At 37.7% G+C, this 14417-nt stretch overlaps 1 pseudogene; it reads right to left on the bottom strand.

Annotated features, from left to right (window-relative positions):
• Positions 1 to 1442: 1442 nt before the first annotated feature.
• On the bottom strand, positions 1443 to 13037 carry LOC113065915 (zinc finger C2HC domain-containing protein 1A-like; annotated as a pseudogene).
• Between the last annotated feature and the right edge of the window lie 1380 nt (positions 13038 to 14417).

Genomic DNA, 14417 nt, shown 5'->3' with positions numbered 1-14417 from the left:
AAACGGTTCCATTTAATATGACTAACTAGTTTTTACTGTTTTCTTTCTACCACATCTATCTTTATGAGCAAAACTCTACATTCCACACAAACTACAGAGGCTCAATACTTTTTATTTACTTTATTTAAAGGTTTGTGTCAGTAAAAACTGCCTTTATACAGATTTTTTCAAATGAAACTTCTACATCGACTGACAGACATTTGCATTAAAACAAGCTGTCTATAATTTATGTCTTTTTTAAAAATATATTATATATATATATATATATATATATATATATATTGATATATATATATATATATATATATATATATATATATATATATATATATATATATATATATATTGATATATATTTTTTTCTTTTTACACAAATATATATAAATGCTTTTATATATAATGGTACAGAACTAAAAAATTTTCCCCCTAAACACTCGACAGTAATGGTGTTTTAAAAAAAAAATATTATATTAACATCAAAATTCGAGGTTCATTTTGTATTTTCTGTGTAATTTCATGTCAGTAGTTCCAAGGGAAATATTAGGTACATAAAGAGAAACTAAAATATGAAACAGAGTTTTAATGAATAAGTACATAAATAGAATACAGTCAATACTTATCAATACTTGTTAAGAAAAATTAGCCCCTAAATGAAGATAATTAATTCAATGAATATTGTGAGTAAATCACTGAATAGGCATTATGAAAAAAGTCGTTAGTGATAAAATGCTTATAATTTTTATAGATAAATAAATTATTATACTAATTTAATGTGTTAAATTGGCAGCCATAAATAAATAAATGCATCACTTTATTTCTGTAGGATCAGTTCAATCCATTTTAACCATTCAATCCTTTAAAGTCAAAAATGTCTGTCATAATCCATATAGCAGGTATTGATAAGCTATATTTGCTGCCGGAGCAGCAAGACTAAAAAGGTGCAGAGTGATGCTTTGAAATGCATCTGTGCTTGAGATTGGCACAAACAGACCAATACCTCGACCTCTCTCACCCTGGATCAGCATAATATAAAGCTTAATGCTCTGAAGCAATAAAATACCACTGTAAAGCTATTTTTTGTAAGATTGTAATATGGTGAATGCTCTCGAAGATTGTACATGACTTTTCAGTTGCCTTTAAGTTTTGAATGATGTGATGACGTGTAAATATGTTGGACAAACTATCAGCCAAGGCTGAACAGATTGTAATGGTTTATATCTCTAATAAATATACAACAACGATTTCTACAAGTCATATCATGTTCAATACTGTTAAACAAACACACACACACACACACACACACACACACACAAATAAAGAACTTATAAAAAAAAATTATACAAAAGCAGATTGCTCAGTGAAAAAACTGATGTCAATGCATTAAACATAATAATAATAATTATTATTATTATTATTTATATACTATGGTAGCACGGTGCAACGATACTTCAAAAGTATCACGATTTTCGGAAATTAAAAACGTCATGACTCCTAAATTTAATAGTATCGATACTTTAAAGAATGACCGCGTTCCAGATTTGTAAGACACGTATCTCATGTTGGTGTGTGCTTCCAGTGCCTTCCTTAGGACGTCTGTCTGTGTTTTTTTTTTTGTCCTCACGTCTTTTACTGTCTATGCCTCACGCAAGCAGCAAACAGCGAGATGGCTGCATGTGCGAGCACAAGTGATACTGAAGCCGCCGGTCTAGAGCCTAATTGATAATCATTTTACATGGGCTCGGGCTTGTGCTCTCTCTCTCAGGTTTGTGAGGTAAATGAGCGGTCATGTGATGTGTTTCCATTAGAAAGATGCAAAAATAGATGCTGACTAGGTGAAACGGAGTCTTGCCTCTGGCGATTACGTTTTGGTTGCACCAGCAACTACAGCAAAGTCTGAGGTGTGGAAAAGTTCTGACCATGTTTATAATGAGTGAATATTGACGCACCATCAGTGAGCTCAGGAAAGCGCTGAAACGCGCTGAAGGCCCTCTAAAGTGGATTCAATAATTTTCCTCCCCAAAAACAAACAAATAAAGCCTAGCCTAATCTGGGTGAGTAAAGGTTTTTCAAATTATAACTTAATATTGAGTCTTAGATGCAGAGGGTAGACAGAGTATAAGCTAATGTTGGCATTATTTTTTATTAAATTTCAGCTGCCAGTGGCGAAGCAAATCCAGCGGAGCCTTTATCTTAATTTGGTTATTACCAAATACCCATCCTAATATAGAATTCATCTTAATTTAATTTAAGAAAGACTTGTTTTTATTGGTGCGTTGGCCTATTTAGCTAAATGAGCCTATGCATAGCCCTATTTAGAGTGCTGAAATGTTATGACGTTACAGAGGACATATTTTATTTCTTTGTTCCAACTTCCAAGTTAATCATGAATAAATTGTTAAAACATACATATATATATATTAAAACATCAATAGCATTTGAACTCCCTCAAAATTACACACTATTAACCTGTTAACATTAGAATAGTTGCATTGTGTGTGATATGGTCCCACTGTAAAGCCTAGATCAATTTAAGTCAATTTAGCATAAATATTTTAATCAGAACTATAACAGTGATAATACTACTTCTTTTGTAGCAGTAAATGACCATATTGCACTTTCATAATACAAAACAAAAATCATATTACAAGTGAAATATTTGTACAGCACAAGGATTTTCCAAGTACACTAGTGGGTTGGAAAGGAATAAGTGTTTTGTCAGGATACAGTGAGTCACACTTACGGTTATATGTGCTTTTAAATGCATATTCGTTTCACTCCGCACTCGCAGCAGAACTTGGCCCAGTCCACAGGGTACTTGGTCCCACACTCATGGCAAAACTTGGTGCCAGGTGTGGAAAAAGTTGATATCATTCCTAACAAGAGAAGTTCAAGATGTGAGTGAGTCATTTTGGATGATTTAAAACAACACTGCAACCCAGAGGTTAGGTTAGAAAAAAACTGGCCTAAAGACACATGACAGCTGAGTAAAAGACCCTTTGTAACCGATGTTGTGTGTTAGAAAAGACAAAGAAAACAAAAAGGGATTGAATAGGAGCATTTATTCCTTTGTCCATTTCATTAACATTCGTCATCACAAGACAGAAGAAATCCCTCACAATTCATCTGTTAACTGTCACTCACATTTTTGAACATAGACTTGAAAGTGCACGATCCGAACCTAAATTTTTATTATTTATGACTGAAAACATTTTGTAACATGAATTTGATGTACCATTTTCATGGTAATGCAATGTCTGATTTTAAAATGGGTTTCAAAGTGTGATAGAGATTAAGGCAACAAAGAAGATTTTTTTTTCAAAGGTCAGAACTCCGGTTATGATGTTGGTTTCTGAGTATTACTTTTCCTACATAATTTTTAACAAAAAAGATTGGTAAAATATCTATTTAGAAGTCTTAGATATATAGCTGATCATGATTAGATTAGGATTTAATTGTAATATAGTAAAGTTGGCGTCCCGTATACAGGACGGGGTGACAGGTACCAGGTTAATCGTACACCAGTACTTGCACCTTCATACCTTGAAATACAGTTGTCTGCATTTTGGACCTTCTTCTTGTTCATCCCTCTACCAGAAGGTGGGTTTCTCAGCAAGCTTTCTGAAACCATGCCTTTGGGTTTCATGTTCCCTCTGTAAACACAAAACATAAAGATCACTTTAAAAGCCTGAAGAAAAATGTCAAATATCAGGTTAAGTCAGCGAGCTGGTGTCTTACTCAGAGGGAGGGCTGGTCAAGCCAGAGGAGGTGTTGCGTAATGGAGAGTAGCCTGATGATATGCTCCTCACTGAGCCAGTGAATGAGGTTTTGGTGCTAGGAATACCTGTAGAGGGGGAGGGGAGAGAGCTTTTCAAAGAATTGACAGAGCCTTGTTCTGCTCATCAAGCCTGCATTTATTTGATCAAAAATACAGAATTTTTTTTAATATTGTGATATATTATTACAATGTAAAATAATTGTTTTTAAATGTATTATACTTTAAATTATCATTTATTTCTGTGATTCAAAGCTGAATTTTTAGGATCATTATCACATGATCCTTTAGAAATCATTCTAATATGATGATTCATAATCAAAATTGGAAACAGTTCTGCAGCTTAATATTTTTTCAGAACATGTGATACTTTTTTGGGATACTTTGATGAATAAAAAATAATAAAAAAAAAAAAGCTATGTTTTTAAAATATAAATATTTTGTAATAACAATATACACTACTGGTCAGTAATTTTTTTCTTTCTTTTTTTTTTTAAATAAAATCAATACTTTTATTCAGCAAGGATCTGTTTAATTGATAAAAAGTGATAGTAAAGAAAATATATTATTAGAATTTTTTTTTAATAAATGCAGTTCTTTTTAACCTTTTATTCATCAAATATATTAGACAGCAGAACTGTTTCCAACACTCATAATAAATCAGAATATTAGAATGTTTTCTAAATGATCATGTGATAAACTGGATGTTACATGTGACACTGAAGGCTGGAGAGTAATGATGCTGAGAATTCAGCTTTGCATCACAGGAATAAATTATTTTTTTAAAGTATATTCACATAGAAAACTATTATTTTAAGTTGTAATAATATTTCACAATATTACTGTTTTTTCTGTATTTTTGATCAAATAAATGCAGGCTTGACGAACAGAAGAAACTTCTTTCAAAAATATTAAAAATAGCAATGTTTATATATACTGGTTGGCAAGTTTCACAAAAGTGTTTCTTGATCAAATAACAAAAGGGAAATAATTGATTAAAGAGGTAATTAACTGATTAAAACGAGTCCATACCTGTGCCAGCACTCTGCCCATAGGCTGAGCGCTGAGGTAGACGAGAAGACACTGTGGATACAGTGGGAAAGTTTGCCACTTTTGGTGGAGGACGTTTATACTACAAACACAGAAATATCCACTGTTTATATCAATCCGCTAAAACACTCTAAACAAATGATGCAATTGATGGGAATATTATTAAAGCAACATGAGGTATCAATTTCTACACACATTCTACAGAGCAATATTTAGGCATGCATGAATACACTTTAGTGCTGCCCACTCGGTGCTGCCCACTCAAGCAGTTAAGCTTACGGTCTAGATTCATTTGTGATCCCTTATTTGGCATTATATATAGTTCTTTTTTCGTGGGTAAATAGTTTCAATTACAAATATGGTTGTTGTGGGCAGCCCACAGGCAGCAAATCAGGGATGTATTCACAAAAAAAAAAAAAATTAAACACTAAGAGTTCTCCTAAATAGAAGTAAATGTTTATAGGTAGTGTCCCTCTTAAAAGCTATTTAAATAGATGCTGTAAATTCTTACTAAGAATGGGGAACAGTTAAGCTAAGAAAAAGTGCTGAGTTGACCTCGTTGCAATGGATGATGTCAAAACCTCATGCATGCTCATGTTTTCGTTGTGGTTCTAGTGGACACTTGGCTAATGCAATGGAGTGCCCAGCAACAAGAGCAGTGTGTTAGAACTGTAAAAAGACAGGACACTTTGCACACATATGTTGTTTGACTCTTACACACACCGCTAGAGAAGTTGTCTTACTGTTAATCCAAGAATCCAGCACACTAAATAATATTCAGTGTGCTGTGGGCATTCAAATGCCAAATTCCTTTGCAACTGTGAAGCTAACCGTGGATACGGGTGCATTCGTCTCAGTTCTGCCTTGATATGTGTACGAAGAGAAATTCACGAGCACACACCCGTAGCCAACGACCGCACGATGAGTTACTTACTCCTGCTCACCTATTGAAGTGCTTGGCTGTATGCCAGCTACTGTTATAAAAGACAATGTCACAAATAAAATTATATATAATTAAAATATAATTCGAGTGCAGTTTATTAGGAACAATCAAAGCTGACTTTCAAAGCTGAATTTTTGCATCATTACTCCAGTCACACAATCCTTCATAAATCCTTCTAATATTCAGATTTTCTACTCAAAAAATATTTGTATTATTATTATTATTAATGCTGAAAAGAGCTGAGAATATATATATATATATATATATATATATATATATATATATATATATATATATATATTTATTTATTTATTTTTTTATTTTTTTGATAAATTGAAAAAACAGAATTGTAACATTTATCGTATTACAATCGTTTTTATTTATTATCAAGTGTTTTGAATGGTATAAGTGTATATTGCTACACTTGGAGTAAGACTGGAGTAATGAAGCTGAAAATGTAACTTTGATGACAGGAATAAATTAAACTGTAAAATATTTTCAAATAGAAAGTGTATATTGGTGATATAAGTGATGCGCTTTCAAATAAACTAAATGATAAACTACATTATTAACATTACTGTGATGGTCACTGATACTAGTAGTGCAGTAGAACATTTAGATTATGTGAATGAAACTTCATAATTTTTCACTTGATTATGCATTTAGTCAATAATTATAGTTTAGAAAAAGTCTAACTAGTAAAATGTGAAACCTAATACTAATATATAAATAAATGAATAAATAAAGACTTACTTTATCACAGAATATTTGTTTTCGGTAGCACTTGCTTAGTTTAAAAGTAGACATGTCAAGCTTTCTATAGATACAGTATATCTCTCATGTCTCTTCGTTGAGTTTTCACTGAGTTACAGTTAATTTAATGACGCATCTCTAAATGAAGATCACCGCAGAACAAGGTTGTGTCATGATTCTGCCCTCGTGTCCTTGATTTTTCCTAGTCTTGAGGCAGGATCATGACAGACCCATGTTTTGTGTACAAGCACATGGCCTTGCCTTTGGGCCATGTGCTTGTGTTGTCTCGTTCCCTTGCCCCGCCCCCCTTGTTATCCTTTTCTTGTTGTGATTTGCCTTATCTGTGCCACCTGTTGTCTCTTGATTGTTCCCCTATTTAGATCTCCTAGTGTGCTCTGTCTTGCGTCGGTTCATTGTGTCCAACATTTGTGATTTGTGTGTTCCTCACCTGTGATTGAGATATTGTATCCTGTATAACCGTGAGTGTTATTTGTAGTTAGTGTTCTCCTGTTTTGAGTCTTTGTTTATCTTGATTAATCAGTCCTGTTTAGTTATTGTTGTATCTGCCCTAGTCCTGTTTTCCCCCTCGTGGGTTTTGTTTTCCCCTTTTTTGTTAAATAAATCCTGTTTCGTTACTTCCTGTCTGCACCTGAGTTCCTCCCTTACCAAAACCGTGACAGAATGAACCGACCAAAAAGGAACTCAGCAGGCAGGAGGTCCCCCGAGCTCCAACACTTGTTGGAGTTCCGTCGACAATGTTGGATGTCGTCCCCCACCGACAGGAAGGGGGTCACCCTCCCATACTCGCCAAAGGGGGAGTGGATCCTTCGGAATTATGCCCGGCTGTGGGAGAGCATCTCCCAGGAGGAGCCACAGAGGTCCCCCCCACCTACCCAGCTGCCGGCGATCCCGGAGGGTCGTGTCCTGGCCGTGGCAACCCTGGGGGATCAGTTAGGTCCCTCCCAAGATCCTGAGGCACCTCCCACTACCTTAAGTCTCCCCAACAAGCGAGGGAGACGGCTTTCATGGGAGTCAGCTTCAGAGTCTTCGGCGTCCGAGGCTGCCCTGCCCGAGACCAAACTCCCCCAACCCGCCTCTGACCCAGCTGTAGCCTCTGCACCGCGCCCGAGGAGGAAGAAGGGGCCTGCCGGTCCTGTGACCCTGTCTCCTCCCGTGCCAGCAGCGGAGAGAGCTGGCGTGCCCGAGCCAGCAGCGGTGAGCGTGCCCGAGCCAGCAGCGGTGAGCGCTGGCAAGCCCGAGCCAGCGGCGGTGAGCGCTGGCAAGCCCGAGCCAGCGGCGGTGAGCGCTGGCAAGCCCGAGCCAGCGGCGGTGAGCGCTGGCAAGCCCGAGCCAGCGGCGGTGAGCGCTGGCAAGCCCGAGCCAGCGGCGGTGAGCGCTGGCAAGCCCGAGCCAGCGGCGGTGAGCGCTGGCAAGCCCGAGCCAGCGGCGGTGAGCGCTGGCAAGCCCGAGCCAGCGGCGGTGGGCGCGCCCGAGCCAGCGGCGGTGAGCGCGCCCGAGCCAGCGGCGGAGAGCGCTGGCGTGCCCGAGCCAGCGGCGGTGGGCGTGCCCGAGCCAGCGGCGGTGGGCGTGCCCGAGCCAGCGGCGGTGGGCGTGCCCGAGCCAGCGGCGGTGAACGTGCCCGAGCCAGCGGCGGTGAACGTGCCCGAGCCAGCAGCGGTGAGCGCTGGCGTGCCCGAGGCGGCAAAGAAGAAAGCCGTATTCAAGTCGGCAGTCGTGAGAGCGGAGGAGAGAGCCGCGGCCGACTCTGCAGCAAAGACTCTTGTACAGTCGGTCTCATCTCATAAGGAGATGCCAATTTTCCTAGCTGCTAAAGCCTTTTCTGATTATTTGTCCCGTCTTGTCCAAATTTTAGAAATCCCCGTCAGTCCTGTCTTGTCCCCTGACCCTGTCCCCAGAAGTCCCAAGTGTCCAGCCGTTGTCTCCCCGTGTCCCGTTGATGTGGCCCCGTGTCCCGTTGATGTGGCCCCGTGTCCTGTGGTCCCCCCGTGTCCAGTAGATGTTGTCCTCCCGTGTCCAGTAGATGTCGTCTCCCCGCGTCCCGTAAGTCTTGCCCCGCGTCCCGTAAGTCTTGCCCCGCGTCCCGTAAGTGTTGCCCCGCGTCCCGTGTCTGCTCCTGTCATGTCCCCTGTCAGTTGTCCCGAGACCCCTCCCCGCCCCTCACCATCCAGACCTGCCCGTACCCCCCGTCGTCAGCCTTCGTCCTGTCCTCCTAAGATTCCTGGTCTGGAAGCCGCTCCTTAAGGGAGGGGTTCTGTCATGATTCTGCCCTCGTGTCCTTGATTTTTCCTAGTCTTGAGGCAGGATCATGACAGACCCATGTTTTGTGTACAAGCACATGGCCTTGCCTTTGGGCTATGTGCTTGTGTTGTCTCGTTCCCTTGCCCCGCCCCCCTTGTTATCCTTGTCTTGTTGTGATTTGCCTTATCTGTGCCACCTGTTGTCTCTTGATTGTTCCCCTATTTAGATCTCCTAGTGTGCTCTGTCTTGCGTCGGTTCATTGTGTCCAACATTTGTGATTTGTGTGTTCCTCACCTGTGATTGAGATATTGTATCCTGTATAACCGTGAGTGTTATTTGTAGTTAGTGTTCTCCTGTTTTGAGTCTTTGTTTATCTTGATTAATCAGTCCTGTTTAGTTATTGTTGTATCTGCCCTAGTCCTGTTTTCCCCCTCGTGGGTTTTGTTTTCCCCTTTTTTGTTAAATAAATCCTGTTTCGTTACTTCCTGTCTGCACCTGAGTTCCTCCCTTACCAAAACCGTGACAGGTTGCAGACAACACACCATGTTTGTTTTCTTTATTTTATAAATGCACAAAGTTTTGTTGTTTTTATGTATGTATACAAATAAAAGTAGACCCTTTACAGATTCGATTGATGTATTGCTCTTATCTGTACGATCAAAACTGAAAGTGTAATTTAAGCTCTCTTCTGCATTATCAGGATAAAATGCCTCATAAAGCAGGGATACGTGGGGATCAACTCCAGAGGGTTAAGTGGCACTCCAGCACCACCAAATTGGCCATGGCCCTGCTGAACACACCCACAGCATCTATAGTGATGCAAACTACTCAATGTTTGATGAAATCAAAAATATGCGTATCATAAATTAACGTGATAAGAGACATTTGCGTTTTCGTATTTGTCTATCACATTAAAATAGTATATGGATCTAAGTTACTGAAAAAAGAAAAAAAAAACACCTTGTTGATCCCAAGTAATCTTCACTGAACCCTCACCTGAGTCCTGGTTGGGACTTCCAGGAAACTTGGCCTTGTTGGAGATTCTAGACGCTTGCTCTTTACAGAACTTAATGTGGCGATCTGCTGCATTCTCACTGAAGCGTCGCTAGCAAAAGGGACACTGGATATAATCTGGAAAAGTAAATTGCTGTTACTGTATTTACTGATCTTACCCTAACTATACCAAGCGTCAATAAGTTTTTTTTTTTTTTTTTTACCTGGATCATAAGATGGTGGAGGAAGGGGTCCACCATCTTTCATGACCTGATTTAAACCTTTAGCAGCGCGGATGGTGGCAATGAATTGTTCATGCTTTCGGCGCCAATTGGATTGTTTCTTCGGTGGTTCAGGCTGTTTAAAACAAACATTTAGTTTAACAGCAGGCAAATAAGTGCAACTTTTATGAAATCAGACAGGAAAGCAGGATAATATACATTTCCTAAATCACTTACTACATAACCTTCAAAGGGAGAATAAGATGAGTTGTTTTTTTTTCTTCGAGGAAACATTATTAAAATTCTGATAATTTTAATGTTATAACCAGAAATTATAAAATTCTATAACATTTTGTCTTTAAAAAACAAAGAAACCTAAAATAAATCATATTAAATGGATAGTTTACCCAAAAATGAAAATTTGATGTTTATCTGCTTACCCTCAGGGCATCTATTTTGGGTGAACTATACCTTTAAAGACTACAAGTGAATTTAGACACCACAATATTACAATGCACAGTATGAAAACTTGATTTACATTTTGTGATTGTGTTATTATTAGTGTTTTAAGTGTTAAAAATGTTGAATAATAATATAATCTAATTTACCTAAAAAAAATATTTTTTTTTTCCAATCAACAACTGTTGATTTTACCCCCACCCACACGCACCAAAAAATACAAATACATAAATAAATAATAACATGCAGTTCTTGGTACTGGAATTACAAAATTAATCATGTTTTATTTTAATCTATTGATACTGCCATTTTCCGGTAATAAAAAAAAAGTTTGAAAGCAAACTTAACCATCATTACAGCAGAAATAATAGAGGAAATAGGAGATGTCATGAATATTGCATTAGATAACAGTTGAGAATCACTGCTTTAACAACAATATCTGTGTTTTGTTGGTCAGCACAGGTAGATAAATATTGTTTACTGATCCCAGTATGTAAACTTGAATTTTTGTGAACTTTTGTGAAAGTAAGTGAACTTGGAATATAAATAAATAAAAAAGCTCTTCTTTGAGGATAAGAAAGCCTGACAGAAGTACAGATATTCATTATGGTCCATTACTTTCCTGATCTAATATTTTGGAGACTTCATGCATGCATCATAATGCTCTCATCTTACAGAAATGACTAAAATTAAGGTGGGTTTCCTTGGTGGACTTGTAACTCTTTTTTTAATTTTTTAAGCAAGCAAATATCAAACACTGAGGCTTAAAATTATAAGTTACCAGATGAGATGAACAATTCGGTGATGCAGTAAAAAAAAAAAAGAACAAAATCAAGCATTCAACTTACTTTATTAGAGCTGATGGAAGAACTTTGCAACTGAAACATAACCAAAAGCGTTTTTAGAATGTTTCAGGACATTGTGGTAATATATGACGGTAGCCATGAAATATAACAGCCCTGAATAGTGGGCTCTGTTTGTGACTGAGGTATTTTTCACATCTGGTATACTTACTTGAGGCCAAATCAGAGTTTGGCTATTTTGAATAAAAGCCATGTCAACAGGTGAGTTGACACTGCCTCGCCAAACACATAAATTCTGAAGTTTCAAACAAGTTGTCTGGTGTATTCAGAAAGTTGAGAAACTACTGTAATGTTCACACTGCACCAAAAAGCATGAGGTTGTGAGGGAAGCCAAACATGATATTCCTTTATACTAACTGATAAAGAATTGCACGAACAAGGGAGAGGTCATGGGCTTGGTTTCACAGGAACACACATCGTCTAAAGTAAGCAACAAGGAATGTGCAACCAAAAAGTAAATAATTAAACAATTAAGGAGTAATTCATGGAGAACAAGAGATTCAAACATTGAGGTTTAAGGTCATGGTCAAAATTGACAAATGTAAATGTAATGTATACATATATATATATGTGTGTGTGTGTGTGTGTATGTGCATATATATATATTGAAATTTCTGGCAGTCATTTTGAATAAGAGCATCCTATTTAACAGTTCAGTTTAATATTAACTGCATTTATTCAAAGTGAAACTTATAACTATTCTGTCAAAGAGCATTATTTAATTGTAATCCATAAATTGAGGGGGAAATTATTTTTTACCACAGATTAGCATTGAGGTATTTATTCTGAGAATTTTAATGCAGATGCCTATTGGATGTTAGCATGTTGAGGCAGTGTAAACCTTAGCCTTACAAAATATCTTTATTAACTGTATCATTATTATTAGCTAAACATAAATAGAAATTGTTAACAGTGTTACTAGGCAATGAGATTTAAAAGCCAGTCAAACAGATTATTTGCCTTTATACTAATTTCTCTCTGTTGCTACTAAGATGAAGTTGGTGAACCACACTTCTGCCAATGTATGCTATGACACTGCAGAAGGATTTCATAGCAGCAGCACACGACACGGTTTCTGAATGTGCAGCAGTCTGAACAATAAACTGGAGGTAATCACTCACGGTTCACTTCCCATCATCTGTGAACAGGAAGGGAACATATACAGTTCAAGGTAAACTATATTCAGGTCCAAACAACTAGTATTAAGGTGCCACTGTAATGCTTAAATGGGGTTGTTTCCTCACCTTTGGTTTTATGGGTTTGACTGTTGAAATATCGGTCCCCTCTGCCCTTTGCCTGCTGGAGTCAAACACCCACCTTTTCTTTGCTGCTGTCTTCTGGTAGATTGGCACATGCTTTTTCTACAACAGGTAATAAGGCAGTAATAAGGAGGGCAGGTATCAAATCACTGTGACAGCACTGTGTTGACTGAGTAATAATACCAGGTTTTTTTGTTTACTGTAACTTGCTTACTAACAAAGTAAAAATGATCATTTATATAGTCATGTTTAATTTAGAATGTCACACTGGGATTGTAATTTTTATGTTTGTGCACACATATGAATGGCAAGACGATTTATATCAACAACCAGCTGTCAGTTCATCATCCATTCAGAAATGCTTACAAGAACCCTTGAAAAAAAATGTCTTAGACATATTTTGCAGGGCAGCAGGTCTTCAGAAACAGGAGGAGATTCTGTATACAAAACACAAATAGTAACAGATCAACATGATAAACTGGATAAGAAGAAGCACAAACACACAAGTGATAAAGATCAATAGTTCTGTCTATTTGGGTGTGCCTACCAGTTCACTCAGATACAGTGGCTTTAGATAAACGAAACAAATGAGAACAGATCAAGCGGAAGTATGTGTAAATAGGTCACTCCAGCCAGTCCATGCAAAATAACTTAGGGACGGACTTAAAGGGATAGTTCATCCAAAAATTTTAATGATGTCATTTATGACTCACCCTCAAGTCGTTCCAAACCCATAAGACCTCCGTTCATCTTCAGAACACAGTTTAAGATATTTTAGATTTAGTCCGAGAGCTTTCTGTCCCTCCATTGAAAATGTATGTACGGTATACTGTTCATGGTTAGAAAGGTAATAAAATCTTCAAAGTAGTCCATGTGACATCAGAGGGTCAGTTAGAATTTTTTGAAGCATCGAAAATACATTTTGGTCCAAAAATAGCAAAAACTACGACTTTATTCAGCAGTGTCTTCTCTTCCGGGTCTGTTGTGAGCGAGTTCAAAACAATGCAGTTTAGAGATATCCGGTTCACGAACGAATCACTTGATGTAACCGGATCTTCTTGAACCAGTTCACCAAATCGAACTGAATCGTTTGAAATGGTTTGCGTCTCCAATAAGCATTAATCCACAAATGAATTAAGCTGTTAAGTTTTTTAACGTGGCTGACACTCCCTCAGAGGTCAAATAAACCAATATCCCGGAGTTAGGGTTAGACCGAATGAGTCAATCGTTCGTTTGTTATCTGGCTCAGCTCGGTGTTCATCTTCAGTTCTCTCTTCACAGCTGTTCAGTCAGTGTACTGTTTGAGTAAATGAATAACTCCGGGATATTGGTTTGTTTTAATTCAGACGGAGTGTCAGCCACGTTAAAAAACTTAACAGTTTAAGTCATTTGTGGTTTAATGTGTATTGGAGACGCGAAACGTTTAAAACGATTCAATTTGATTTGGTGAACTGGTTCAAGAAGATCCGGTTACATTGAGTGCAACTAAATCTAAAATATCCGGAAACATTTAGTTCAAGGGTTAGTTCACCGAGAAAAATGAAAATTATGTCATTAATGACTCGTTCCAAACCCGTAAGACCTCATCTTTGGAACGATATGAGTCATTAATGACATAATTTTCATTTTTCGGTGAACTAACCCTTTAAGGCAGGAGGATGGAGAAAAAAAAAAACTTTTCTGAATGATATGTACAAGATGACATTTGATTTTGATTTTAAACAGACCAGAACAAATCACTTAAATGTAATTTAAGATTGCTTAACTGCAACTTACTTCACAAGAGTAAAATATCACTTCTGCTATCAAGCCATTAATATACATAAAAAAACTGTTAAATGTCAG

The sequence above is a fragment of the Carassius auratus genome, chromosome 49 (genome assembly GCF_003368295.1).
Source record: "Carassius auratus strain Wakin chromosome 49, ASM336829v1, whole genome shotgun sequence".
Classification (NCBI taxonomy): Eukaryota; Metazoa; Chordata; class Actinopteri; order Cypriniformes; family Cyprinidae; genus Carassius; species Carassius auratus.
The sequence above is the reverse complement of the archived record's forward strand: the minus strand, read 5'-3'. Positions and strand labels throughout refer to the sequence as shown.